This window comes from Rhinopithecus roxellana, chromosome 4 (assembly GCF_007565055.1).
Source record: "Rhinopithecus roxellana isolate Shanxi Qingling chromosome 4, ASM756505v1, whole genome shotgun sequence".
NCBI lineage: Eukaryota > Metazoa > Chordata > Mammalia > Primates > Cercopithecidae > Rhinopithecus > Rhinopithecus roxellana.
In genome coordinates, this window is record NC_044552.1 from 14,256,427 (window position 1) to 14,283,572 (window position 27,146).

The following is a 27,146-nucleotide window of genomic DNA, read 5'->3' on the forward strand; positions in this document are numbered from 1 at the left end:
ATGTATGTTTAAATACAACTTGTAAACACTAGTGGCCTGGAGAAAAAAAAAATTAATCTGGTTCAGCTTCTCTTTTTTAGTTACCCCAATCCTCAGATGGATTCTGCATCATCAAAGTGTATTAAACAAATATTTATTGAGCATCTATTATGTGTCAAGCACAGTTCTATATATAGCGGGATACACTAGTGAACAAAAACTGTGTTTTCTTCTGTTCCAGAATCTTGACTCCTTACATTTTATTTGCCTTGGTAACCTTAAAACCCAATTTTCTTCTCCACAGTCCTGTGAAATTCTGGGGAGCTTTGCTCGGTTTCTCTGTGCCTTAGTTGAGGCTCTCTGCTTTGTGGAGAGCCTCACCTGGCTCCATCTTAGGAATCATCGAACGCCACAAGAGGAAAAGTACGGAAGAAAGTCTGGCTCACATCAACATTTCCCCTTCTCTCTGAGATGTTGGTCCCACAAGTCTGACTGCCTTGGTATCTATCTATGTCTTCTTCAAGGGTTTTTCTGTATTGTATTCAGCTATTCTAGTTATTTTCAGTAGGAGAGCTTATGTGTTTCTCTGATGTGAGTTAGACCATGATAATCAGAGGCAGATATCTTCCATTTCTCTTTAATCTTCAATAACATGGTCATATTCGCCCCTGAACATCTGAGCATTTCAGTATACAGCAGAGGAGGCTCATGTTCACATAGCCTTTTCCATAGTCATGCAACCTGGCATCCACCTTTTCTTCACTGTTCTTCACGGCTCTGGCTACACTGACTACCTTTCTCCCCCTGACCTGTACCCACCTAAACCATTATCCCTTAACCTTTTTTTTTTTTTTTTTGGTACAGAGTCTCACTCTGTCACCCAGGCTGGAGTGCAGTGGCACAATCTCAGCTCACTGCAACCTCCACCTTCCAGGTTCAAGCAATTCTCCTGTCTCAGCCTCCTGAGTAGCTGGGACTACAGGTGCGTGCCACCACACCTGGCTAATTTTTTGTATTTTTCGTAGAGACAGGGTTTCACCGTGTTAGCCAGGATGGTCTTAATCTCCTGACCTCATGATCTGCCCTCCTCAGCCTTCCAAAGTGGTGGGATTACAGGTGTGAGCCACCGTGCCCAGCCCATTATCCCCTAACCTTAACCATCAAATCCCCGCATCCCTCTTGGCTTTAAATGAATGGTTATGCTGAGCTTCTGCTGCTGCCAAAGGAAATTGACTCTTCCCACCAAATGATACCGTCTTACCATACACTTCTGTCCAGCATGGCAGAGGACACTGTGGAGGAAACTTACATGATCTGTAGATACCATAGACACCAAATGCTTCCGTTACAGTTAAGTGTCATTGCCACTCCCACTGAGGTGAGTCTGAGAACACTGAACCCTAGGATTTCCCTGATCTCTGGGGCAACAGAAGCAGCCCCCTCTCCCTTGCTAGAAGAAAGCAGCCTCCCATTACCGGGGTACCACAGGAAGTCCTCACCTGAGGGGACTACTTACAAGATGACTTTCGTCCTTCACAAGATGCATCCTCACATCCCCTCATTGCCTCCAGCCCACTAGTTAAGGTCCATTCTCTGCAAAACCCCAGAGAAGGAAAAGAAGTCCCATTGCAAAGGCAGTTGATGAAAGCTGTTCACCAAGTATTTGGTGACTGGTTTACTCACCAAGAGTTGAAGGGCCTAATACTTAGCAGCAGAAGTCAGAGAAACACATATGGGGCTGGATCTTGAGAGTGTTGGGTCAGGAGATGTGGGTATTATACATAAGAGTGACTAGGGAAAGTCTCCTGACACTCTCCTACAACTCACTGTCCTCAAAAGGACAATTGTGCCTATCCTAATAATGCTGGTCAGAGGTTTCTTGAAACTTGGAGAAGATGACAGCCTACAGTCAATGAGGGAAAGATGCCATATTTGCCATGGCGTGGTATTGAGGAAGGAGTCAGACAGTCCAGGGAGGATTTATTATACAAGACCAGAGGCCCTGATCTTGTTCCATGTGAGGCCAAGAGGACATGCCCTTTATACAAAAATAAGAAACTCACTGATAAGGGGCCACCAGCAATGTTGGGACTCTCACTAGTGATTGTCTTCCATGGTCTATGGTTCAAAGTAGGAAATGCTGCCACAGAACTGACCTCTCTAACATTACTGAAGATGAAGATATTTTGGATGAAGATATTTTTGAGTAGTAGAGGCCAAGTAGCAGCATTCAGCCATCAAAGTGAATATGACTACCATACGGCAGCAAGGCCAAGGTGCCAGCCAGGGTCCTGTACACACAGGGTATTTCTAGAGGAAAGATAGATGAGTACCCACTGTGAATATTTCTTGACTTGTGTAACCAGAAAAAAAATATTAAGAGGAGGTAAGCTGAAATCTGATGTCTGCTGCCAAAAAGAAAAATGATAATCCCTCACCTAGCTCCCAGATTTGAGTCAGTTCTCAGGTCCCTGGCCTAGTGATTGCAGGGGAGGTTGAGCCCCCTTAGAAACAAAAGCTCTGCAATGCCACAAACCTTCTCCCAAAGGGACCTGTGTAACTTTACACTAAGAAAATGGAAATACACAGATTTTTCAGGGTATACAGGGTCTAACCTTACAATGACATTAGCAGAGCCTGAAATTCCATGACGACAGCTAATTAGGATGGGAAAATATGGAGGCAGGTGATAAGTGGAGTTCTTGTCAAGGCAGGCTCAACAGTGATGATGAGGGTCTTAGGAGTCACCCTGTTACTGCTTCCTCAGTTCCGGTATGCTCAATTGGAAAGGATAGACTTAGCCGCTGGTAGAGCCCTCATGTTTTGTTTTCCTGACCTGTGAAATAAAAACCAGGAAGGAAGAAACAAATGGAAACCCAGAAAGTACTCGTTCCCACCTAAGATAGCAAATCAAAGAAATACCCTATTCCAGTGGAACGACTGAGATTGATGCCACTCTCAAGAACTTAGCAAATGCAGGGGTGGTCATCCCCATCATATCCCCATTCAATCCATTTACATGGTCTCTGCAAAAAATAGATGGATTTTCATAAATAACAGCAGACTACCGAAATGTTATCTAAGTCATAGGCCCAATTGTATGTAGCTGCCGAATTGGATGTGGTATCTTTACTGGAACAGATCAGCACAGCCTTTGGTACCTGGGTTGTGGCTATCCATCTGGCAAACAAGCCATCTTCAAACCTCCTCAGGAAGGATGGTCAAGGTCAGTTCTGCTTTACTAAGAAAGGGTATGAGTACACATTCACTGTCTTTCCCCAAGGCTATATGTATTCTCTTTCTCTCTGTCACCTTGACATATCATGCGGGTATACTATATTGTTGACATTATGCTAATTGGTGAACAGGAAGTGGCTGGTACTCTGTATGTCATAGTAAAACACATAAAGGTGAAACATAAATCATTTACAGTATCAAAGTCCTGCCATATCGTTGAAGATTTTAGGAGTCCCATGGTTTGCAGCATCCTAAGGCAAAGAATTACCCTATGAAAAGGTATATTGTTTGGTGGGCCACTTTGGATTTTTGGAGACAGCCAATATTGCACTTGAGATTATTTCTTTGACTCATTTCTTGGGTCATGAAAGGTCTACCAGTTTTGAGTGGGACCCAAAGCATAAGAAAACTGCGGAAATTCTAGGCTTCAAGACAATGTACTCTGCTGCTGAGGCCATATAACTCAACAGATCCAGCAGTGCTTGGGGTATCCATGGTAGAAAAGGATGCTATAGGAAATCTTGGACAAACCCTAATAGATTTGTGGTACAGAATGGGTAGGGTTCTGGAGAAAGGCATGTCTACTCCATTTAAGAGACTATTTCTTGTTTAATTACTCACTGCTCAAAAAAAAAAAAACAGCTTCTGATATGATAAGGGGTCAAGAGAGATCAAGCACCTGAAAGTGGGACATGAAGTGATTATATGATAGGAGTTTCCTGTTACGAGCTGGACATTGTCAGATCCAACAAGTTGGTAAGGTATGATGAAAATGGTATATTCAGGACCAGGTCTGAGCAAGTCCAGAGGGTGGCTCAGGGCTCTATGTTACCTACCTCTGCTGTCCTGACACATCTCTCAGCTCACATGTATAAATACGGGGGCAGGAGTGAGGGAACTCTAGGATTCACTGATGAAGGAGGAACAGCACAGCTCGCCCCTGGTTCATGGAGAGATCGGTTCAGGTAATCAATGCTGCCTGAGAGTGGACAGCTGTCAACACTACCACTCAACTCAGTGGTGACCCTAAAGGACAGTGATGAAGGGAAACCCTCCCAGAGGGTAGAGCTGTGAGCAGTACGCTTGTTTGTCCACTTTGTATTCCAGGAGAAGTGGTATGAGATAAGGATATACATGGACTTCTGTGTAGTGGCAAATAACTTGGCTGGTGTTGATCTGGGGTTTAGAAGGGGCAAGTTTAGATGATCAGAGACAAAGTAGTCTGGGAAGAAGCATGTAGATGAACTGCTGGAAGTGGCCACAAAATGTGCAGATCTTTGTGTCTCACATCAATGCCACTAGAGAAGATCCGGCACAGATGGGACACTCACTAACCAGGTAGATGGGAGGTATCGGCTGGTAGATGTCAGTCATCCTCTGTCCCAGCCATCCCAATGCTTGCACAACAGATCCTTGAATGGAGAGTGGCCATAGTGGCAGGGAAGGCCATTATTCAAGGCCTCATCCATCATCCAGCATGGACTCCTTTTCACCAAGACAGCTGGTATATTATTTATTTATTTATTTATTACCAAATAAATAAATGTATTAGATCAGACCACTTCCACCCAGAGGGGGCAGAGTTCATCTTTACCAGAATTTACCTCTATTCTGAATATGAGTTTGCCTTCTCTTTTCTGCTGCAGTGCCTCTGAGAGCACCACTACCCACAGATGTGCAGGGCACCTGACGTACTGACATGAAATCCTGAGACATCACCACTGTCAGTGGAACCTGTTTCACTGTGAGGGAGGCATAAGAGTGAGTGCAGGACCACAGGATCTACCATCCTACCACGTACCACAACCCTGAAAGAGGTTCCCTGACTGATGCATCTTAAAGGCTTAGCTAAGCTACCTGAGGGACAACACCCTATAGGGTGGAGGTACTTCCTCTAAGATGCAAGGTGTGTATTGAACTGACCATTGCATGAAACTACATCCCCAATGGCTAGAATACATGAGTCTGTGAACCAAGGGGCAGAAGTAGGATTAACTCCTCTCACCATCACTCTGAGTGACCCACTTTGGGAATTTGAACTTCTCTTCCCTCCAATTACTGGCTCTGAGATTAGAAATTGTATCCTCCTAGAAAAGAAGTGTTTCCACTAGGGAATATGGCAGTGGTTCCACTAAACCTAAAGCTGTGAAGGCCATCAGGTCACTTTGGGCTCACGTTCATAGACCAGCAGGCAAAGAAGGGAGTAATGGAGGCAGGAGTGGGTATATGCATAGTGGGTATTTCTTGGTGCCTCTCTTTGGTTTTCCAAGCCCAGTAATAGTGGTGTGGCTCTACAGCCAGGGGCTAGCAATGGAAGCACACAAAAGGGCTTGAACTGCTCACCAAGTTACTGGGTTGCTTTACCTGGTAAACAACCTAAATTACATAGGCGCCACTGAGAGTAGGGGAATTCTAAAATGGGTAATGGGGAAGTGACATGAGGAATTAACTACGGCTCGCTTAATCAGAACTGGCTGCTTCTGCTGGTACTTTAGCATGGGACATGTACTTTATGTTGCCTAGGCTGGCCTTGAACTCCTGGGCTCAAGCGATCCTCCCACCTCAGCCTCTGGAGTAGCTGGGACTACAGGCACATGCCACCATATTCAGCAGGACGTACATTTTTAAAAGTGTGGGATCTGCTATCACCTTGAGGATGTGCTAACTAGGCTGACTTCATGTCGGGCATGGGTAGATCTGAGCAGGGCAAGGAAGACTGCAGGAGATGCTCGGGATGCCCCACACCATGTCATGCCCTTTGCCCCTCTCTGATTTCAGCCGTAGCTGCAGTGGGTAGCTCCATGCAAACTCACGCTCAAGCCAGTTTTGCTTTCTGCTGCAGGGCCTTCTCAGAAGACTTCTCAGCCCATTTGGCCCAGGCTCAACACAGCCCAGAAGTGTAGGGGCATTACCACGCCAGGGGCACTCCTCCAGCAGTGGGAGATATGAGCCTGCAGATAAGTGGTCCCACCTCCCATTACTCAGATAAGAAACACCAAGAGGCTTCCTGTACCTTTCTCAGAGGCCACAGCAGGATCAATCCCCCATTGCACACAGCAGCCATCTCAATAATGCACCATTCTCTTAGCGTCTCTCCTTCCCTGTCTCGCCCTCCCTGCTCTCTCACTCCTACCTCCAGGATTTTCCTCCCACACAAAGTAACTGCTCCCAAGTCCTGCCCCATGTTCTACTTTCAGGAGTTCCCAAACAAAGGCTATAGCTGCACCTGCAAAAGAAGAGGCTACTTGTTAATATGTGATATAAGCCAGAAAAGCAAGAGACCACCCAAAGTCAGAGGAGAAGAATTCAGAAGAGTAAGGTGGGTGTGGGTATATTATATGTACGAGGGAGCATTCGATAACTTCAACCTACCAAGTGCAGTTCATTCAATAAGCCAGTAATATAGGGTTTTAGAGTTGGCAGTGTGAGGTATAATACACAAAAGCTTAGAAAGGCATAGGGAGATATCTATCTTTTTCCTTTGCTTTGAGAGCAGGTGCTTGCATCAGCTGTGTGTGTGTGTGTGTGTGTGTGTGTGTGTGTGTGTGTGTGTGTGTGTGTGTGTATTTACACGCACACGTACACTAGACTATAAAAAGAAATCACGACATCCATATGGAAGAACCTGGTTATTTGAACCACAGAAACTTTCTCAAGGCCTCACTAGGGGAAGATAGCCTAGTTACAAGCCAAAGACTCAAGAGGAAAAAGCCCCTGGAGTGAATAAATAGTCTGATAAACCTAAACGTATGTGGTAACTGCAGAAATAAGTCCTTTTTCATCTATAGAGGGAGAGAAGTTGCATATATTAATCATGTCTACTCTTGCCCACACTTTCAGGAACCACTTATACGCCTTGTGAAACATCAATGTTCCATGAAACACAGTTTGAAAACCTGAGCTAAACTCTCGCCTTTCTTCTAGAGAATCTCCACTCAGTCATCTCTAACAGACGGGACCCCTCCACTTCGCTAGGATATCCCAGAGGAGACCAGAGCAGAATTCCCTGTGAAGACATTGCAATGCTGCACCACTTTGACACAGACGAATATTGCCTTAACAAGCTTTCTCATTGGAGCTCAATCCTCATTCCTCTCGTCCTAATCTCACTGGGAACAGTAAGAAGCCACCATCATTTTATGTTATACTTTTATATACCCTAAGGTTATTAATGATTAATGAGAATTAAAAGAAGCTGAGAATACATAAAGCATTTCTTATTTGCAGTTTTTCACTCAATTTGATATACAGACTGTGTATATCAAATAGACATACAGACTGTGCTACAATATTTTTTCTCTTATTGGTAGGGGCTAAATCAGTCTCCCCTCCCCCTGCAAAAAAGAAATGTTGAAACCTAAACTCTCGGTACCTCAGAACTGACTTCATTAGGAAACAGGATTGTTGCAAATGTATACTTAAATTAAGATGAGGTCATACTGGAGTAGGGTGGGCCCTGATCTAACATGACTAATGTCCTTACAGAAAGACAGCCACAGACCAGGCACGGTGGCTCAGGCCTGTAATCCCAACACTCTGGGAGGTCGAGGCCAGTGAATCACGAGGTCAGGAGTTTGAGACCAGCCTGGCCAAGATGATGAAACCCGGTCTCTACTAAAAACACACACAAAAAAATTAGTTAGGCACGGTGGCAGGCACCTGTAACCCTAGCTACTCGGGAGGCTGAGGCAGGAGAATCACCTGAACCTCGGAGGCAGAGGTTGCAGTGAGCTGAGATCACACCACTGCACTCTAGCCAGGGTGACAGAGCAAGACTCTGTCTCAAAAAAACAAAGAACAAAAAACAAAAAGTAAACAAACAAACAAAAAAACAAGAAAAGAAAAGAATGAAAGACAGCCCCATGAAAACAGAGACACACACAGGGAAAATGCCATGTGACAACAGAGTCAAGAGACTGAGGTTATGCAGCTGCAAGCCAAGAAATGCCAAAGATTGCCCACAAACCACCGGAAGCTGGCAGAGGCATGGAATCCCCTACAGGTTTCAGAGGGAGCATGGCCATGCCAACACCTTGATTTTGGACTTCCAGCCTCCAGAACCGTGAGAAATTAAATTTCTGTTGTTTTAAGCCACCCAATTTGAAGTACTTTCATTATGGCAACCCTAAGAAACTAATACATTTATATAAAGTATTTCTCTTTGATCAAGTACCTAAGATGTGTTGATCAGGATGAAAGCATGTCTCTTTCACCCATTTTCTCCCTTTTTGAGGGACTTTGACAGTTTCTGAATTAAGAGGCTATTTTTAGGAATAGTAATGTATGTATCAATTTTGGATGTATTTAATTATAATTTGTAAATGAGCAGCACTACCTTCAAAAAAGTTCTGTCCTACATCCATCTGCGATTCAAAGAGATACTGAACTGACTGACACCCACTACCTCTGCTGGCCTTAATAGATACACAATTCTCTCTAAGAATAGCAGAGCATTATTCTAAAATTAAAATAATCACTAAAGCTGGGTGACAGAATGCCTTTATGTGGGGCCTCCACAGTCCTGGCTATGCCAGATTTAATTAAGGAGTTTTATTTGCATCAATAAATTGTTATCCAAGGTAAAATAAAAGTTATTCGATTTGTTCACACTCAATTTCATTTAGGTGTACAATTAGTAGTTTAAGTCTATTGCAAAATAATTCAGCCAAGAAATCAATTTTAGCACCTACAAAAAAGCCCAACCAGGCTATAATTACAGTCTTCCAAATGCTAATTGCATACAGTTTTGGATGGGAAATATACATATATCTATATCTCATCTTACTGTTTACCACCAAAAAGTTATACTTGAATAAAACATGGGGAAATTATCTACATTATGTATGACTCTCAAAAGGTTAGAATGCTCCTTTTAAAGCCCCTTTGGATTGGCTCATATTAGTAATTAATTGTCTTCTCTAGCTATATTTGTACCTCTTATTCTTCTTGTGCACTCAAAAGCTAAAATGGGTTGGGCAGAAAGCTCCACAGGCATCAGAGACCAGAGATAAAAGTAGGAACTGGGACCTCAGGAAGAGTCTGGGCATCTCTGGGGCTTCAGTTGTCTGGAGTGTCAGTTTTCTTGGCTGGACAGCCACTTCTCAATGATCTCATCCACAAGAAGAAAGGTTCTGAGTTGGGGAATGACCCCTCTGTGGAGCAATTGGTGAAAACAAAGTTTGTTTCTAAGTAGAAAATTAGATATACACTCCAGGCCGTCCATAAGGTGACATGCTTGATAAACAATGAGAAGTAAGCAACATTCAACAGGTTGTTCTGAGAATTTTAATGTCCTCTAGACCATTCTGTATCTAGAAATTATGGGTAAATACTTTGGAGCAAAGTAAGAATGCAAAAGCAGTGCACATTTGAGTTGGATTTTGCTATTTTGACAATATTATGTCACTCTCTGACAAAACCACACTCACTGTGACAATGATGTCTTGCATTTGTATGGCCAGTCACAGTTTATGAAGGTCCAACACATTCTTCCTGGGAGGTAGACTTGCAAGTGATTATTACTGTCATGCTATTTCACAGTTGAAGAAGACACTGGGTGAATTGAAAAAGAAACTGAAGCTTGGAGAAACTGGGTGATTCAACCAAGGCCCCACAGCTGCTCCAGCTCCACATTCTGTCATTATGCATATTTGACATTTGCATTTCAAAAGCAATGGTGAATATCACAACAAATATAGGTGCATTATTTTCTTTAATGTAAAGGGTTATTTTATATATTATTCACTGTACCATACAATGCCTTCTTTCCTGGACTGTGGAGAGAAAGTTCTTAATGTCTTAGTACCACAAAGAACTGCTCTTCTGAGCACTGGAGCAGTTACCCATACACATAGCTCATTATCTTTCTGGAAAAATGGATGTATTTCCTTCTGGATCACCTTTACTTGTAATGACACCTACATGTCTCTCCAAGGTGCCCCGGTTTTGAAAGGAGAAAATAAGGATTCACTCAGAGATGAACATGGAAAAGCTAAGTGGAATGGGTAGTAGTGAGGACAAGAAGGTGTCAGCTTCATGGTCACAAATTATGGTGATTTCATGTGACTTTGATGCTAAGTTTGCAGAGAGATGTTGATGAATGCAGTGTGCCCAGAAGAGGAATAGTGAGTAGTTGGGAAAGAATTCTTATGAGAAGCTGTTGAAGGAACTGGGAAGTGTTTACTCTGGATTGGAGAAGTCTCAGGAGCCATGATACCTGTCTTCTCTTATGTGGAGAACCAACATATAGAGAGGCGGGGGAGGTTTTTGGTGGATGCATGGGGCATAGTGAGATCATTGAGAAAAGACCACCAGGAAGGAAAGTTCACTTCAATTTAAGAAAAGGTGTTCTAACAATTACAGAGACAAACAATGGTCAGAGTGTCTTGTGGAGCTTTTCATCCTTGACTGGAAGTACACAAGCAATGACTAGACACCTGTCAAAAAGAGCACCATATGAGAGTTTCAGCCAAGTGACCCTGAGGTATCTTCTAACCCTAAATGCTGATGATTCTGAGAATAAGTCCTGCTTGGCTCCCTGGTTTCACTATTCCTGGGTGTTTGATAGAGACCTCTCTGCAGAGCACCTACCATGATCTCAGGGCCATGCTATAGTATCGCTCCTTAAGCTTGTTCTTTCGACTCTGGCTGCTTGCCTCTGAAGAGTACTACCAAACCCTGAAGGAACCACGAAGTGCAGATGGGAAATCCCTATTAATTGTTGATGTACTAATTATTTTACTCAGTAGACTTTTGCATCTTCTGCATACCTCAGTTGGTAGGCACTCAATAAAGTCTTGATGGGTGAGTGAATAAATGCCTGTGTGTATGAGTGTGAATGTTTTAACAGCTAATTATGAAAACAATATTCCAGGCTTCAAGGAAAAAAGAGAAGGGCAAGAATACAGAAAACCTTTTGAACTCTTTAAAGCAGGTGTAAGTTAGAAATTAATTAGCAACAATTGTTTGTGTTTTTAAAAAATATTCTTAGCAAACTAGAAATAGAAATTTTTTCTTAGACTGTTTTTAAAGATTTAAATATAGCATATGTCATATTAGTCAAATATTAAAAGCAACTCCTTTAAAGTCAAATAAAGCAAAAATATTTGCCAGTGCCATTTATAGTGAACATTCTACTGAAGGTTCCTACATTGTGCAATAAGACAAGAAAAAGAAAAAAAAGTAAAAGAACTACAAATTTAAAAACAAAACTGGCATTATTTCCAGATAATATGATTGTCTTTCCCGGAAAAAATCCAAATGCATCTGAGATTCGTAAGGTTTCTAGATATAAATTTGATATACAAAAGTCAACTGCATATCTATACACCAGCTATTAATTGTTAATTAAAAATTACTACTTATAAAAGCAACCAAACCATAAAATACCTAACAATAAATATAACAAAATATTAAAGGACTTTTAGGCAAATATTTAAATTCTCTCAGTGACTCCTGGTGGAAGAATAAGTAGTTTTAATCACGTTACAAAAATAGCATTATCTAATAAGGTTAAACATATGCATTTCCTATCATTTAGGAATTCTATTCTCAGGAATATATCACAGAAAAGTACTTTTTCATGTACACAAAAATATACATACAGAAATCCTTATATCAGCATTGTAATAGCAAAACTTGAAAACAATGTCCGTCAGTATCAAATGTCCACCAAAAATAAAAAGGACAAATATATTACAGCATATATAATACTAATAACGATGATGATGATAAAGGGGGTGAGAGAAAACTGGGAGGTGATGGGTGTGTCTATGACCTTGATGGTAGTGATGGTTTCATGGGTGCATACTTACCCTCAAAATCCAGTTATATACATTAAATATGTACAACTTTTTAACATTTCAACAATATCTTAATAAAGTGGTTTGAAAATATAGAGAGAGCAAATTCATTCAATGAAATACTACACAATTAAGAAAATGAATGAACCACAGCTACATGCTCTAGAATGTATTAATCTCAGATATAAAACATGGAATGAAAGAAGCAAAGAAATAAAGATTATATATGGTGTGCAAAAAAAGCAAAACTAGACAATTTGTTATTTGGACATACATATGTATGTGATAAAACTACAATAAAAAGCATAAATTGATTAAAACAAAATTTAGGATAGTGGTGAATTTTTGTGGGGATATAGAGGAAATTCGTTGGGAAAGAGCTTCAGGTATCTTCAAAGGTATTGATGGTGCACTATTTATTAGGTTGGGAGGTGGGTACATAAGTGTTTGATTTCTTATTTATACTTTCATCTGTGACATATTTTTCAACTCTGTAGAGTCTCTTTCAGGAAATGCTTTTAAACCCAGCATGGTATGTATCTATTCATTCCACTAATGGTACATTGCTGAATAATATTTATTCTAGAATGACCAAAAATACAACTGGGGTGGCATAGACTTTAAGTTTTAAATACAAAGATTAAGAATTAGTTTGAGGATATTATATAGGAAGCAAGCTATGTCTCATATTTAATAATATTGTAAGGTCTAGAAAGATCTCAGATGGAATCTAGATAGTATTACTACAGTGATATCACCAGTTTCAGTTAATGGTCAAATTGAGGAATTATTTGCAAAATAATTGGAATATTCAGAATCTGTCATAAGGCAATACTTCAGCTTATGTGTGGGCTACATATGAACTACTCAGGATTCTTGGTTGCAAACAACAGGAACCACACTGGTTAACCTAAGGAAAAAAAAAAGTTTCTCAGATGGCTGTGAAGTAACTCACGCATCTGGGGGTAAGCTAAGTCTGGAGAGCCAGGGTCGAAAACCAGACTGATGGAAACTTGTGAAGGCCACATCCCAGGAATTAGTCAGTTGCCACCATAGCTGTGAACCCTGAGCTACCCCTGTGTCCTCTCACCCTTACTCTAGATTCAGGTCTCTGATGGGCTTAAGTCACACATCTATGTTTCAGTCACACTTCTATGTTTAAGTCGCACATCTATGTTTTTGCTGCCAGGTTTCAGTATGAACAAATATCTAATCTTTTTCAATTTCTGGATTATATAAACTTAGGAAGGGAATTCAAGTGATAGGCACTGCAGATGGATGGGTGAATGAATGAATGAAAAGTAGAGACAAAGGGAGCCATGAGAGAGCAAGGAAGAAGGAAGACTAAAAATTATCTGCAGTGCTCATTAAGAATTCTGGCTTCTGAACTTTTAAAACTACTGAATCTTAATTTCTGAAGTTGACAGGAAGAGGAAGTTCAACAGAAACTGTCTGTGTTTTTAAGCTGCACCCCAGGTGATGTTTTAAACTTTGAGAATTACTGGCATAAATAATGCATACCCACAAATCAGAAAGTGTTACTCTTTTTGTGCCTTTCAGTGACAGTGACTGACTTTGCTCTTTGAAGGTTTGGGGCATGTCCTAAAAGAATTCCAAATGTCTTTTCTTCCTAATCATCTCTTTACCAATTTATGGTCTCTAAGTGCATTTCTTAAAGTTGCATGGCAGCAATTTCAATTTAAGAATTAACAATGCTAGGATTTGAATAGAGTCCTGAGAAAATATTACCTGAGTATCCAAATAAATAATAACACTTGTCACTTAAATAGCAATGCCTATATGCCAGGCACTGTTCTAAGTCCTTTACATCTCTTATCTGATTTAATCATTCCAACAAACTCTTTGAAGAGTTTCTGGATGATGAAACTGAGGCAGCAAGATCTTAAATAATCACCCCAGCTAATGACTGAAGTGGCTGATTTGAATGTAGATAATCTGTTCCAGGGTCTTGACCATGATTTAATAACCATCTCCGTAAATATGATTTGATTGGACAAAAGTCTTAAAATTCTCTTATTGGGCATAAATAATCAAAATAAAAACAGAAGAAAATTTAAAAACAAAGACCACTAAAATGATCTCTTCTTAATTTGGCCTTGGTAAATCTGTTTTGACGATCTCTGCTCTCAGTGGCTAAACAGCATGTTAACAAAAGTTTTCTACACACTAAGTTCCTATGAACTCACCAAGTTTATCTGGGCTGATTGTTTCTCTCTTTTTTAAAAAACAGTTTTTTGGCAAAGGTGCAGTGGTGGCTCATGCCTGTAATCCCAGCACTTTGAGAGACCAAGGCAGGAGGATCACTTGAGGTCAGGAGTTCGAGACCAGCCTGGCCAACATGGTGATACTCCATCTCTGCTAAAAATTCAAAAAAATTAATTTGAATTTTTCCCTTCTTAAGTTTATATAATCCAGGTGGTGTGTGCCTATAATCCTAGCTACTCAGGAGACTTAGGTGGGAAGACTGCTTGAACCTGGGAAGTGGAGGTTGCAGTGAGCCGAGATCACGACACTGCACTCCAGCCTGGGTGACAGAATGAGATTCTGCCTCAAAATAAATAATAGAAGTTTTATTGAGATATAATTGTTATATAATAAACTATACATGTTTGATGCATACAATTTGATGAGTTTGAACACATGTATATTCCCTATAAATCATCACCATATAGTCAAGGCAATAGACATATCCATCACCTCCAAAAGCTTCCTTGTGTCCCTTTGTTTTTTTGTGTGGTAAGAACGTTTAACATCAGATCTACCCACTTAAGAAATTTTTAAGTGCAAATAATGCATTATTATTGACTATGGAACAACATAGCTCTATACCTAACTCATCTCACGTAACTAAAACTTTATTATACTTATGCAACAACATATCTCTATAACTAATTCATCTTATATAATTAAAACTTTATTTCTAATTCCCTATTTCCTTCTCCCCCCAGCTCCTAGGAACTGTATTCTCAGCTTCTGTTAGTGTGACTGTTTTAGGTACCTCATGTCAGTGGAATCAGGCAGTATTTGTCCTTCTGTGACTGGCTTATTTCACTAACATCATGTCCTCAAAACCCATTCATGTTGTGACATATTTTAGAATGTCCTTCTTTTTAAAAACTGGATAATATTCCATTGTACATATAAACCACATTTTCTTTATCCATTCATCTATCAATGAACACTTAGGTGGTTTCCATGTCTTGGCTATGGTGACTGGTATTTCAATGAACATCGGATGCAGATATCTTTTTGAGATCCTGATCTCAATTTTGGGAGGTATATACCCAGAAGCGGGATTGCTGAAATCATAAGTTAATTCTATGTATTTTTTGTTTGAGGATACCATTTTCCACAGCAGCTACACCATTTTACATGCCCACTGACAGTGCAGAAGGGTTCCAGTTCCTCCACACCCTCGCAAGTGACTGTTCCTTGCATTCCCGCACAGCCAGCGTCTACTTGTCTTCAGTGAGCTCCAGATCATCGTTAGTAAGCAGCTTCACTTTTTGGAGCTTCATCTTAGCTTACATCTTTATAGTGCAGCTCTCTCCTAGAGGAGCCTAAGGCAAACCTTTCTCAGCTGCTCTTCCTGATTTGTGTAACTTTCCATAATCCAACTGTTTAGGATTCATCCTAGGTTAAATGTAGTTGATCCTCTTAAAACAGGAATTTAAATCAAATGGAGTATTTTTTCACATATCCTACGTATAAAATAATTATAAACAGAAATGCGCTATGTCCTCAATAGTCATTCGTGTTGTCACATATTGTAGAATTTCCTTCTTTAGATGTGAGTTTCCTTCAATGTATGCTAAGATGCAGGGTCAGAACAGGCACAAGTAAGAAAGCAGGCATCTGGATGGAATGATACGGCTGAAAGAGCTCATTCAAGAGCCCACTGAGCACTTCCTCCATGTTCCACATAGAGGTCATCTGAGAAAAACAGGATGTGACTCCTGCCTGCAGTGGCACCTATCACAGTTAGACAAACAACACCAGCCATTGCAATGGAACAAAAGCAGATCGTATACACTAAAGAGTGAAACTGAATATTCCCATAAACAGATGGGAAAAAATGTGGGCTGGATGACAGAAGTGCTGGGTGATTCACACATAGCTGGTTGAACAAACATACCCAACGGGGCCTATTAATGAACAAATGTCAACAGATAGTGAGATCTCTATTGGCTCTACCCTCACTGCAGAACTTGTCCGACATTTTGATAAATGATTTGGATAAGAAGAGTAACAGTATAATTGATCGAGTCTGTGATATCATGAAACTGGAAATGATAGTAAACACATTGAATAATAGAAGCAGAATCCTAGACGCCTACAGTATTGGTCTGATCTGCCAGCATGGTCTGTGGGGTGGTATGTCCCAACAAAGGGAGCAGACACACTTCTCCTGACCAGCGCTGCACTGACCACACCTATGGCGGCCCTTCTAGGGCAACTCACTCAAGCGGGGAATTTTAAATTAGATCAGATTCTGGAAAGAGTGACCAGGAGAAACTGCCTTGAGACCAATGTAACCGAGGGGAGAATAGGCAATCTAGCATAGAGAAGATAGCCTATGGTCAGTTGTTATTTCCATATGTTTAAAAAAATAGACGTGAAATCGGACTTCAGCTTATTTGATGTCATTTCACAAGGTTGAACCTCACAGATTTTGACTTTATAGCATAAGCCTTTCAAAGAGAAAGAAAAAGAATATTGATTTAGTACCTATCCAGTGCCAGAAACTGTACTTAGCATTTTACATCCTTCTTCTAGCAATCAAATAAGATATAAATTATCCCATTTTACATACTATTCCATTTATCTATTGCTGAATAACAAACTACTACAAAACTTAGCACCTTAAGGCAACAATTGATTATTCTTATACCTCATCGTTTTGTGGGCCAGGAATATGGACAGGATAGAGGAAGAATAGCTTCTCTCTCTCCCATGGTGTCTGGAGCCTCTTCTGGAATGTCTTGGCTGTTTAAGTAACTCTCTTTCTCCACCCAGCCTCTTCACCTATGGGCTTCCTCACAACATGGCAGACTCAGGGTAGAAATTCTTAGTAGCTCAGGGCTCCAGAAGAGTGAGGCAGATGCTACCATTCCTTTTAGGTCTAGGCATGGAACCAGGGCAGCATCACTTCCTCTGTGCTCCGGTGGTTGGGGTAGTCATACGGCCAGCCCACGTTTAAGAAGAGGGATTAAAAACAATATCAAAATGATTCATGACTGTTTTTAATTCATTACACAGATGAGGAAGTACAGGAAGGTGGGAAGTGGCAGAGCCAGGACTCAAACCACATCTGACCAATTGTCATTTCCTTCCCCCTTCTTATTACCTCAGTAATGCATCCGTGTATGTGGGCTCAAGGGTCTCCTCTAAGATGACTTTAAACTGTGTGTTTTCATCCCCAGCCTTGCTGCTTAGCTCTATCTCCAGTGGAAACTGTACATCTCCATTTGAATTTCCTGGAGTCAACTCAGACTTATTAGGATGAGACAAGAATTCGGAATTCATCACAGATCCTATCTCCATCCCAATCTAGGCAAACCGGCAGCTCACCAGTCACACTGGCTCAGAACCTCATGTTGACCTCTGTCCCTGCCCTGTCACTTTTTTCCTGTGTCCGGTCGGTCACCATTGCCAAGGCCTGTAAATTCATAAGCACAACAGTCTTCAAGGCTGCTCAAAGACCAGTTCTACCTACACCCCCTCCAGCCGCCTATCATGTTCACCATCCCCAGCCACACTGCCTGCTGCTCCTCCAAAGCCTCTCCACAGACACCATCTCCCCAGAATGACCATTCTATCAAACATTACTGATATTGTTATGTCTGTTTATTTGATTATTTATTTATTGTCTGTTTCTCCTACTAGAACAATGCTATTCAACAGAAATATAATTTAAGCCACATCTGTAATTTTACATTTTGTGGTAGCCACATTTAAAAGGGCCAAAAGAAACAGGTGAAATTAATTTTAAGAATTTATTTCTCTTAATCATGTGTATCGGTCCATTTTCACACTGCTATAAAGATACTACCTGGACTGGGTAACTTACGAAGAAAAAAGATTTAATTGATTCACAGTTCTGCATGGCTGGGGAGGCCTCAGGAAACTTACAATCATGGCAGAAGGTGAAGGGGAAGCAAGGCACCTCTTACATGGTGGCGGGCAATAGAGTGCAGGGGAAAATGCTGCTTTTAAACCATCAGATTTCATGAGAACTCCCTCATTAACACGAGAACAGCATGGGGGAAACTGCCCCCATGATCCAATCACCTCCCATCAGTTCCCTCCCTCAACATGGGGGGATTACAATTCTAGATGAGATTTAGGTGAGGACAGAGAGCCAAACCATATCACCATGATATTCAGAATACTATTATTTTAACATGTAATCGATATGAAAAATCATTAATGAGATACTTTACATTTTTTAGTCTAAATTTTGAAATCGGACGTGTGTTTTGCACTTTGTTTACCTCTCATTCTGACTGGCCACATTTCAAGGGCTTGGTAGCTACACGTGCTAGTGGCTGCCATCTTGGACAGCACAGCTCTAAAACAGAAGCTCTTTGAGGGTGTGCACTTTGTTCTCTTTGTTCACCTGTCTCTTCAAGGTGCCCTGAACTTTGCCTAACCCTTAAAAAATATTTTCTTATTGCATGTGTGCAGGAATGCAATGAATGAAATGCACCCCTTGTTTTGATTATCCCCCACCCCTTCCTCCTGATCTCACAGTGGCAGAAGCCTCCTACCTGTCAAGCATCTACAGGTGTGGCAAAGAACTGCTCCTTTCCAGCTTGAGATGCTCTTCCCACACCACCAGTTTGTCTTGAGCCTCTTTGCACTGGTGAGAGGCCTCAGAATAAGGCTTGTCTGGTGGCCCCAGCCAATGGACACCTACCTCTTCCCATCTCTTCCCATAGCACGAAAGTGTGTGACTTCAGTCCTCTCTCCTCACCCCTGTCCTACCCTCCCACTGATCTCCACTCCTCACCTTCATCCTGAGGTCTAGAGCAGAGTCCCTGAGAGCTTGTACTGAGGTTGAAGAATGCTGACCTCTGACCTCTCACTTTTTGAATGAGAAAACCTAGGGTCAGAGACCTGCCTGGTTTGAATCTGTGCCCACCTTGACTGAGGCTCTTTGAGGGACCCCACCTTGCGCGTCTGTCCACTGTTTCTGGGACAACCTGGTGCCAGCTTGCAGCCTAGCTCTTAGCCTTGGCTGACAGTTACAGTCTTTGCATCCCTGGATGTCACATCTTGGGGTGGCACAGAGCACTCTGCTGGCTTGGCTTCTCACCAACTAACCTTTTTGAAAGCTTCTTTGAGATATAATTTACATACCATAAAATTCACTCCGTTAAAGTATATAATTCAATGGACTTTACTATATTTACAGGTATGTGCAACCATCTTCACAGTCAATTTTCATATCACCTCAAAAAGAAACCTTTTAGTCACTTCCCTATCCTCTCCCCCAGGCCCTGGCAACCGTGAATGCACTCTTCATTTCTATGGATTTGCCTATTCTGGATATTTCATATGAATGAAATCATACAACATGTAGTCTTTAGTGACTGGCTTCTGTTACATAGCATAATGTCATCAAGGTTCATCTAGGATGTAGAATGTGTCAGTGCCTCACTCCTTTTGAGGGCTGATAATACCCCATTGTGTGGACAGACCCATCACCCATTGATGGACATTCAAGTTTCTCCTGCCTTGTGGCTATTATGAATAACGTTGCTGTGACCATTCATGTAAACCCCTCCATTGATTCTTCCTATCTCTTGCTGCCAGATGAGTCTTCAGCAAGCATTGGAAAGCAGGTCAGTCCACTGTTCCTAACATCTGCCATTGGTCCTGGCACTGGAGGCCCTTCATCACAGTGGCCTTCTCTACTCCCCCCACCTGGCTGCAGAGAAGCAGTGAAAGGTCGTGGTCAAGATTGGGGTCTGAAAGCCAGGGCCTCACCTCCCAGCTGGTAGTGAGCTCAGCCAGACAGAAGGCCAGCCCAGGTTCAGGGTTTGGGAAGAACTGTAGCTACTCACTTTGGTTTACTATCAACATGGCAAGGACGGGGGATGTGCTCCCCAGGGCTGCCCTCTGCTTCTCACAGAGACAGACCCCAGGCTCCGAGAGGCAGCCTGCCAGGCTGAATGAGCCATTGCCTGAGAAGCAGGGCCCACCACCCTTCTCATACCATTTTAGGCTGGGGAAGGGGCCATAGCAGCTCTCAGGGGTCCACCACCTTAGCACTGCAGTCACACCCTCTCTATTGTCTCTTACTATCTCACCAGGTACCACCACCACAGTGATTTTAGACAACTTATTTAACCTCTCTGTGCCTCAGTCTGCTCCCCTGGCAAATGGGGATAATAATAGTACCAACCTCAGAACATTCTTGAAAATGCATGCCTGAGTGCTTAAACGCAGCCAGAACAAGGAAAGTTCCATGTGTGTTAGCGATTCTTTCTTCCCAAATCACACTTTGTTGTAGTGAGATTTATCTCCTCCCCATGGTCCTCTCTTCACACCCGAGGTCTGGATTTTCTGCTTATGTAAGTTCTGGCTATTTGTATTAGTTTCCTATTGCCACTGCAACAAATTGTCACAAACTCCGTGGCTTAAAACATATTTTTTTTTCTCCTAGGATTCTGGAGGTCAGAAGTCCAAATGAGTCTTGCTGAGCTAAACTCCGAGTGCCAGCAGGGCCATGTTCCTTTATAGGAGCTCTGGGAAAGAATCTGTTTTTTGGCTTTTTCCAACTTCTCCCCTCCCACTCCCGCATTCTCCCTTCAACACGCTAGTTCACTTCTGTACAAAGTTGAGTGCAGTTCACCACAGACTCCTCTCCCTGTTAAGTCAGCAATTGTTTTTACCGATTTAACTCTGTCCCGATCACTTTAATCAGTGTCCAGCTTTGTTTATCTTTGGTCATCCCCTTCGTCCATCCTCCAAGTCAGCAACGGCCTGCAGAATCCTTCTCCCATCGTGTCAGCCTGCCTCTGTGAGTTTGTTGCCTTGTCTTCTCTGACCCTCCTGCCTGCCTCTTCTTCCCCTTGGGAGGACCCTTGTGATGTCATTGGGCCCCCAGAAAATCCAGGATTATCTCCCTATCTCAAAGTCAGCTGATCAGCAACCTTAAACCCATCTGCAACCTAATTCCTCCTTGCCAAGTAACGTAAGATTTTCAGAGGTCTAGGAATCAGATGTGGACATTTGGGGGCCATTATTCTGCATGTCACACTATTCTGTTTTTCCCTAACATTATTGGGGTATAGTTGACAATTAAAAATTGTGGATATTTGAGGTTAACTCAATGATTCAATATATGTATACATTGGAAACTGTTCACCACAATCAAGCAAATTGATACATTCATCACCTCACATTGTTATCATTTTTTGATGCGGTGAGAACACCTAAGAGCTACCTTCTTAGCAAATTTCAAGTATACAATACTGTTAACTGTAGTCACATTGCTGCATGTAGTTCTCCAGACCTTATTTACCTTACGTAATGACCTCGCCCATACCCTTTGACCAACATCTTCCCATATCCCTCCCCCTCAGCCTCCAGTAACCACTATTCTACTCTCTGTTTTTGAGTTTGACATTTTTGGATTTCAGGTTTATGTTGTCACAAATAACAGAATTTCCTTCTTTTTAAAGGCTGAATAATATTTCATTGCATATGTATATACAACATTTTATCTATTCATCTGTCAAATGACATTTAGGTTATTTCTGTATCTTGGCTATTGTGAATGTTGCTGCAATGAACAGATATCTGTTTAAGATACTGATTTCATTTCGTTTGGATATAGACCTCACAATGGGATTGCTGATCACATGGTAGTTCTATTTTTCCTTTTTTGAGAAACTTCCGTATTGTTTTCCATGATGCCTGTACCAATTTACATTCCTCCCATCGATCTTGGACAAGGTTTTTCTTTGCTTGACAACCTCACCAACATTTGTTATCTCTTGTCATTCTGATAATAACCATCCTAACAGGTGTGAAGTGACGTCTCACAGTGACTTTGATTATCACTTCCCTGATGATTAGTGATGTTGAACATCTTTTCATATACCTGTTAGTCATTTGTATGTCTTCTTGGGAAAAAATGTCTAGTCAATTCCTCTGTCTACTTTTTAATCAAGTTTTGTTTTTTCTGTTGAGTTGTGCGAGTTGCTCATATATTGTGGATATTAACCCGTTATTGGATGTATGGCTTGCAAATATTTTCTCCCATTCTGTAGGTTGCTTTTCGTTGTTGTTGATTGTTTCGTTTGCTGTGCAGAAACTTTTTAGTTTGATGTAGCCTCACTTGTTCCTTTGTGCTTTTGGTTTCATGTTCAAACCATCATTGCCAAGACCAATGTCATGAAGCTCTTTCCCCCTATGTTATCTTCTGGGAGTTTTAGAGCTTCAGGGCTACGTTTCAGTCTCTTTGAGTTGATCTTTGTGTATGGTGTAAGATAAACATATAGTTTCATTTTCTTACATGGGGGTAGCCAGTTTTCTCAACACCACTTACTGAAGAGACTGTCTTTTCCCCATTGTGTAATTTTGGCACTTTTGTTGAAGATTTGTAGATTTGTTGACCACACATGTGAGTTATTTCTGGGCTTTCTGGTTTTTTCCATTGTTCTATGTATCTGTCTTTATGCCAGTACATGTTATTTTGGTTAGTATAACTTTGTAATATATTTTGAAATCAGAGCGGGTAAAGCCTCCAGCTTTGTTCTTCTTGCTCAAGATTGCTTTGGCTACTCTGGGTCTTTTGTAGTTCCATATGATTTTTTTTCTTTTCTTTTCTTTTTTTTTTTTTTTTTTTTTTTTTTTTTTTTTTTTTTTTTTTGAGACAGAGTCTTGTTCTGTCCCCCCAGCTGGAGTGCAGTGGTGCACTCTCAGCTCACAGCAACCTCTGCCTCCCAGGATCAAGCGATTCTCCTGCCTCAGCCCCCCGAGTAGTTGGAATTACAGGCACCTGCCACCATGCCTGGCTAACTTTTCTATTTTTAGTAGAGGTGGGGTTTTACCATGTTTGCCAGGCTGGTCTTGAACTCCTGACCTCAAGTGATCCACCCACCTTGCCCTCCCAAAGTCCAGGAATTAGAGGTGAGAGCCACTGTACCTGGCCGCATATGAATTTTAGGGTAGATTTTTCTATTTCTGTAAAGGACAACATTGGGACTTCGGTAGGATTGCTTTGCCTCTGTAAATCAGTTTGGGTAGTTTAGACATTTTAACAATATTTATTATTTCAGTCAACGTGGATATCTTTCCACTTATCTGTATCTTCTTTAACTTCCTTCATCATTGTTATAATTTTCAGTGTACAAGTGTTTCATCTCTTTGGTTAAATTTATTTTTAAGTATTCTCTTCTTTTTGTTGCTATTGCGAGTGGGATTATTTTCTTGATTTCCTTGTCAGATAGTTAAATGTTTGTGTATAGAAATGCACCTGATTTGCATATATTGATTTTGTATCCTGCAACTTTACTGACTGTATTTATTAAGCTCTAACAGTTTTTGGTTGAGTCTTTAGGGGTTTCTATGTATGTAACCATATCATTCTCAAATAGGGATAATTTTACTTCTTCCTTTCCAACTTGAATGTCTTTCTTTTTCTTGTCTCATTGTTCTGGCTATGACTTCTAGCACTCTGTTGAATAGAAGTGGTGAGCATAGACATCCTTGCCTTGTGTCAGATCTTAGGGGGAAAGCTTTCGGTTTTTTCCCACTGAGTTTGATGGTAGCTGCTATCACACTATTTTTTAAATGTTCATGTCTGGTTCCCCTTTGTCACAGAATCTTCCCAAATGACCCAGACATCAGGCTCCTTTTTCTGAATGTCCATAAAAATTCATCCTCTGTGACCTTCATTTGACACATCTTTTACATTCTCCTGTATTGTTCCTAAGTGAAATGTGAAGTCTGGGAAGGTGTGAATCACATGTCGCCATCTTGGAGTAGACGGCATGAGCAAAGGAGAAAGGCAGGATAAGAAACCAAAAGGCTGCACTTCAGTTCCACCCAACTGGGAGACATCGGGCAAGTTCCTGAACTTCTATGACCTTCATTTTCTCCCCAAAATGGGGTAAATCCACAATTGTAATCCTAACCATTATAAAAATAAAAATAAAGCAACATAACAATAAAAAACAAACAACTCAATTAAAAATGGGCAAAGAACTTGAATAGACATCTCTCCAAAGATGATATACAAATGGCCAATAAGCACATGAAAAAATGCTCAACATCATAATCATTAGGGAAATGCAGATGAAAACTACAATGAGATACCTCTTCACACTCATTAGAATGACTGTAATGGAAAAAAAGAGAGAGAGAGAGAACCAGAAAGAAAGCCCAGAAAATAACAAGTGTGGACAAGGACATGGAGAAATTGGAACACTTTCACATTGCTGGTGGGTATGTAAAACAGTAAAATGATGAAGCCACTGTGGAAAAAAGTTACAGCAATTCCTCAGAAAAACTAAACATAGAATTACTGTATGGTCTAGCAATCTCACTTCTGGAAATACACCTTCCAAAACTGAAAGCAGGATCTCAGGCAGATCCTTGTATACTCGTATTCATAGTAGCAGTAGCCACAATAGCCAAAAGATGGAAGCAACCCAAATGTTCATCAATGGGTGATGAATAAACAAAATGTGGCCTAGCTGTAGATCGTAATATTATTTTGCCTTTAAAGGGAAGGAAATTCCAATACATACTACCACAAGGATGGCCCTTGAGAACATTATGCCCAGTGAAATAAGCCAGTCACAAAAGGACAAATACTCCATGATTTCACTTATAGGAGGCACCTAAAGTAGTGAAATTCATAGAGACAGAAAGTAGAACGTTGGTTGCCGGGAGCTGGGAACAGGGGGGAATGGAGAGTTATTGTGTAATGAGGGCAGAGTTTCAGTGGGGAAGATGAAAATGTTCTGAAGATGGATGGTGTGGATGGTGGTGACGGCTGTGCCATACATAAATGTGAAAGTACTTAATGTTCTTGAACTGTGCACTTAAAATGGTTAAATGGTCAATTTTAGGTTATGTATATTTTGCCACAAAAACCCACTTATACAATATAAGGTGACATTATTCCTGATATTTTCTTACCTCTCCCCCTCATACACCCACCCCTACTGCTGTGCATATTCCAGATTTCGATAAACACTTGCTAAACCAGTGCTGTCCTGACAGAACATACCCTCCTCTCCTCTTCCTCCCCTGCCCATCTGTAGACATGTGTAGTTGACCAACTTACCTGAATAAATCTTTTAAACCAAACCAGTCTAAATATTTTTAATGTGGCAACACATAAAAAGGGATGGAGAAAGCAAGGGAGAGAGAGATGGGTGTGCCTCGTGCATTCATGGATTTGTATTTATACTCCAATGATCTTGTTATTTTTAAAGTCTGCTAAAGCTGGTTCCACCTGCTGGTTTCTTCTGGTGCCCTAAATCTATGTGTGCATTCTCCATATGCTTGGAGTCCGCGTACACGAGCTGTTTGTCCCCCAACTGGCTTTACGCAGTGGAAGAGGCACAAACAGAATCCACAGCACGTAGGACAGGGAGCCTGAAATCCCACGCCGCACAGCACTCGCTGTGTGCAGAAGCTGAGGGAAGCAATAAGACCTAATAACCTCACCCGTCCTCCTAATTGCTTTCTTCTCCTCACAAAAGAGCCACACCAGCAGCTTTGGTGGCCCTCAGGGAAATCTCTGCTTGTTATGAGGCTGGTGGGCTATCCTTTCATCACTGTGAAATGCTGGCAGTTTGTGTCAACAAATCCAATTTCAGTCAATCAATAGGCACCCTGCCTCCCAGCTCTGTCCCAGCTCGGCAGAACTGCACAGCTGGCCTCCCCTCCCTCCCATCCGCTGCCCACACCCTGGAGCCCTGGCAGCCAGAGCCACTGCTGCCCATGGGGTGGGAGAATGCCCAGGCAGCCAGGTCAGACTGGATATGGCAGGCAGCAATTGACAAGGCTGGTTCCACCACCGAGAGTCACAGCACACTGGAAAGACACCGAGTTGTACAGAGTAGAAGGGCCAGCTTTGTGCAGATGGACTTGGGTACAGGTCTGATTCTGCCACTTTGGGCTATATGACCTTGAACTTCAAGTCAAGTTCTTCACCTTTTTGAACTCTAGCTTCCTTAGTTATAAAGCGGGGATGCTGGCCGGGTGCGGTGGCTCAAGCCTGTAATCCCAGCACTTTGGGAGGCCGAGACAGGTGGATCACGAGGTCAGGAGATCGAGACCATTCTGGCTAATATGGTGAAACCCCGTCTCTACTGAAAAATACAAAAAACTAGCCAGGCGAGGAGGCAGGCGCCTGTAGTCCCAGCTACTTGGGAGGCTGAGACAGGAGAATGGCGTGAACCCGGGAGGCGGAGCTTGCAATGAGCTGAGAGCCGGCCACTGCACTCCAGCCTGGGCGGCAGAGCAAGACTCCGTCTCAAAAAAAAATAAAAAATAAAAATAAATAAATAAATAAATAAAAATAAAGCGGGGATGCTACTACTGCCTGCTACAGGATTGTTAAGAAAAGTGTTATAATGCATGCAAAGTGCTTTGTCCAGTCCCTGGCACACAGTAAAGAGAGAGAGCGAGAGAAAGAGTGTGTGTGTGTGTGTGTGTGTCATTGTGATCTGCCAAGTCTTACAAGCCAAATAGGGCAATAAATGGAAACCACTGCAGATTTTACAATCATCATTAGCATCATCATCATTATTATTGTCATGTTGAGGGTTGCACAGAAAACAGCCTGGAACCAGCCTACGTGGTTCTACCAACACAGGGTGAAAACGTTTGGCCTTCAGTTCACAAAAGTTTGCTCAGCAGAGATGTATATTAGATGATCACCAACATTTGCAAAAAATAAATACTATAGTGTCTTCATCAGAGGGCTGCCACCAGCCTCAGGAGGGCATTCCCAGGTAGAAGTGTCTCAGGAGGCTTGTTTTGTTGCCTGGCCCAATATCCTATGGGGAAGGAGCTCAATAGTGGCTCCCTGAGATTTCTGCATTCTCTGGAAGCCAGAAAAAGCAAAGACCTCCC

General features: G+C 41.7%; 1 long non-coding RNA gene across 1 annotated transcript in view; it reads right to left on the bottom strand.

Annotated features, from left to right (window-relative positions):
* Positions 1-1,488: 1,488 nt before the first annotated feature.
* Positions 1,489-27,146, bottom strand: part of LOC104668591 — a 51,222-nt gene continuing 25,564 nt past the window's right edge. Inside the window, exons 4-6 of the long non-coding RNA XR_748845.2 lie at positions 2,902-3,005; positions 2,600-2,815; positions 1,489-1,572 (exon numbers count right to left, since the gene is read on the bottom strand). This is a non-coding gene — a long non-coding RNA (uncharacterized LOC104668591). The remainder of the gene's footprint in view (positions 1,573-2,599; positions 2,816-2,901; positions 3,006-27,146) is intronic.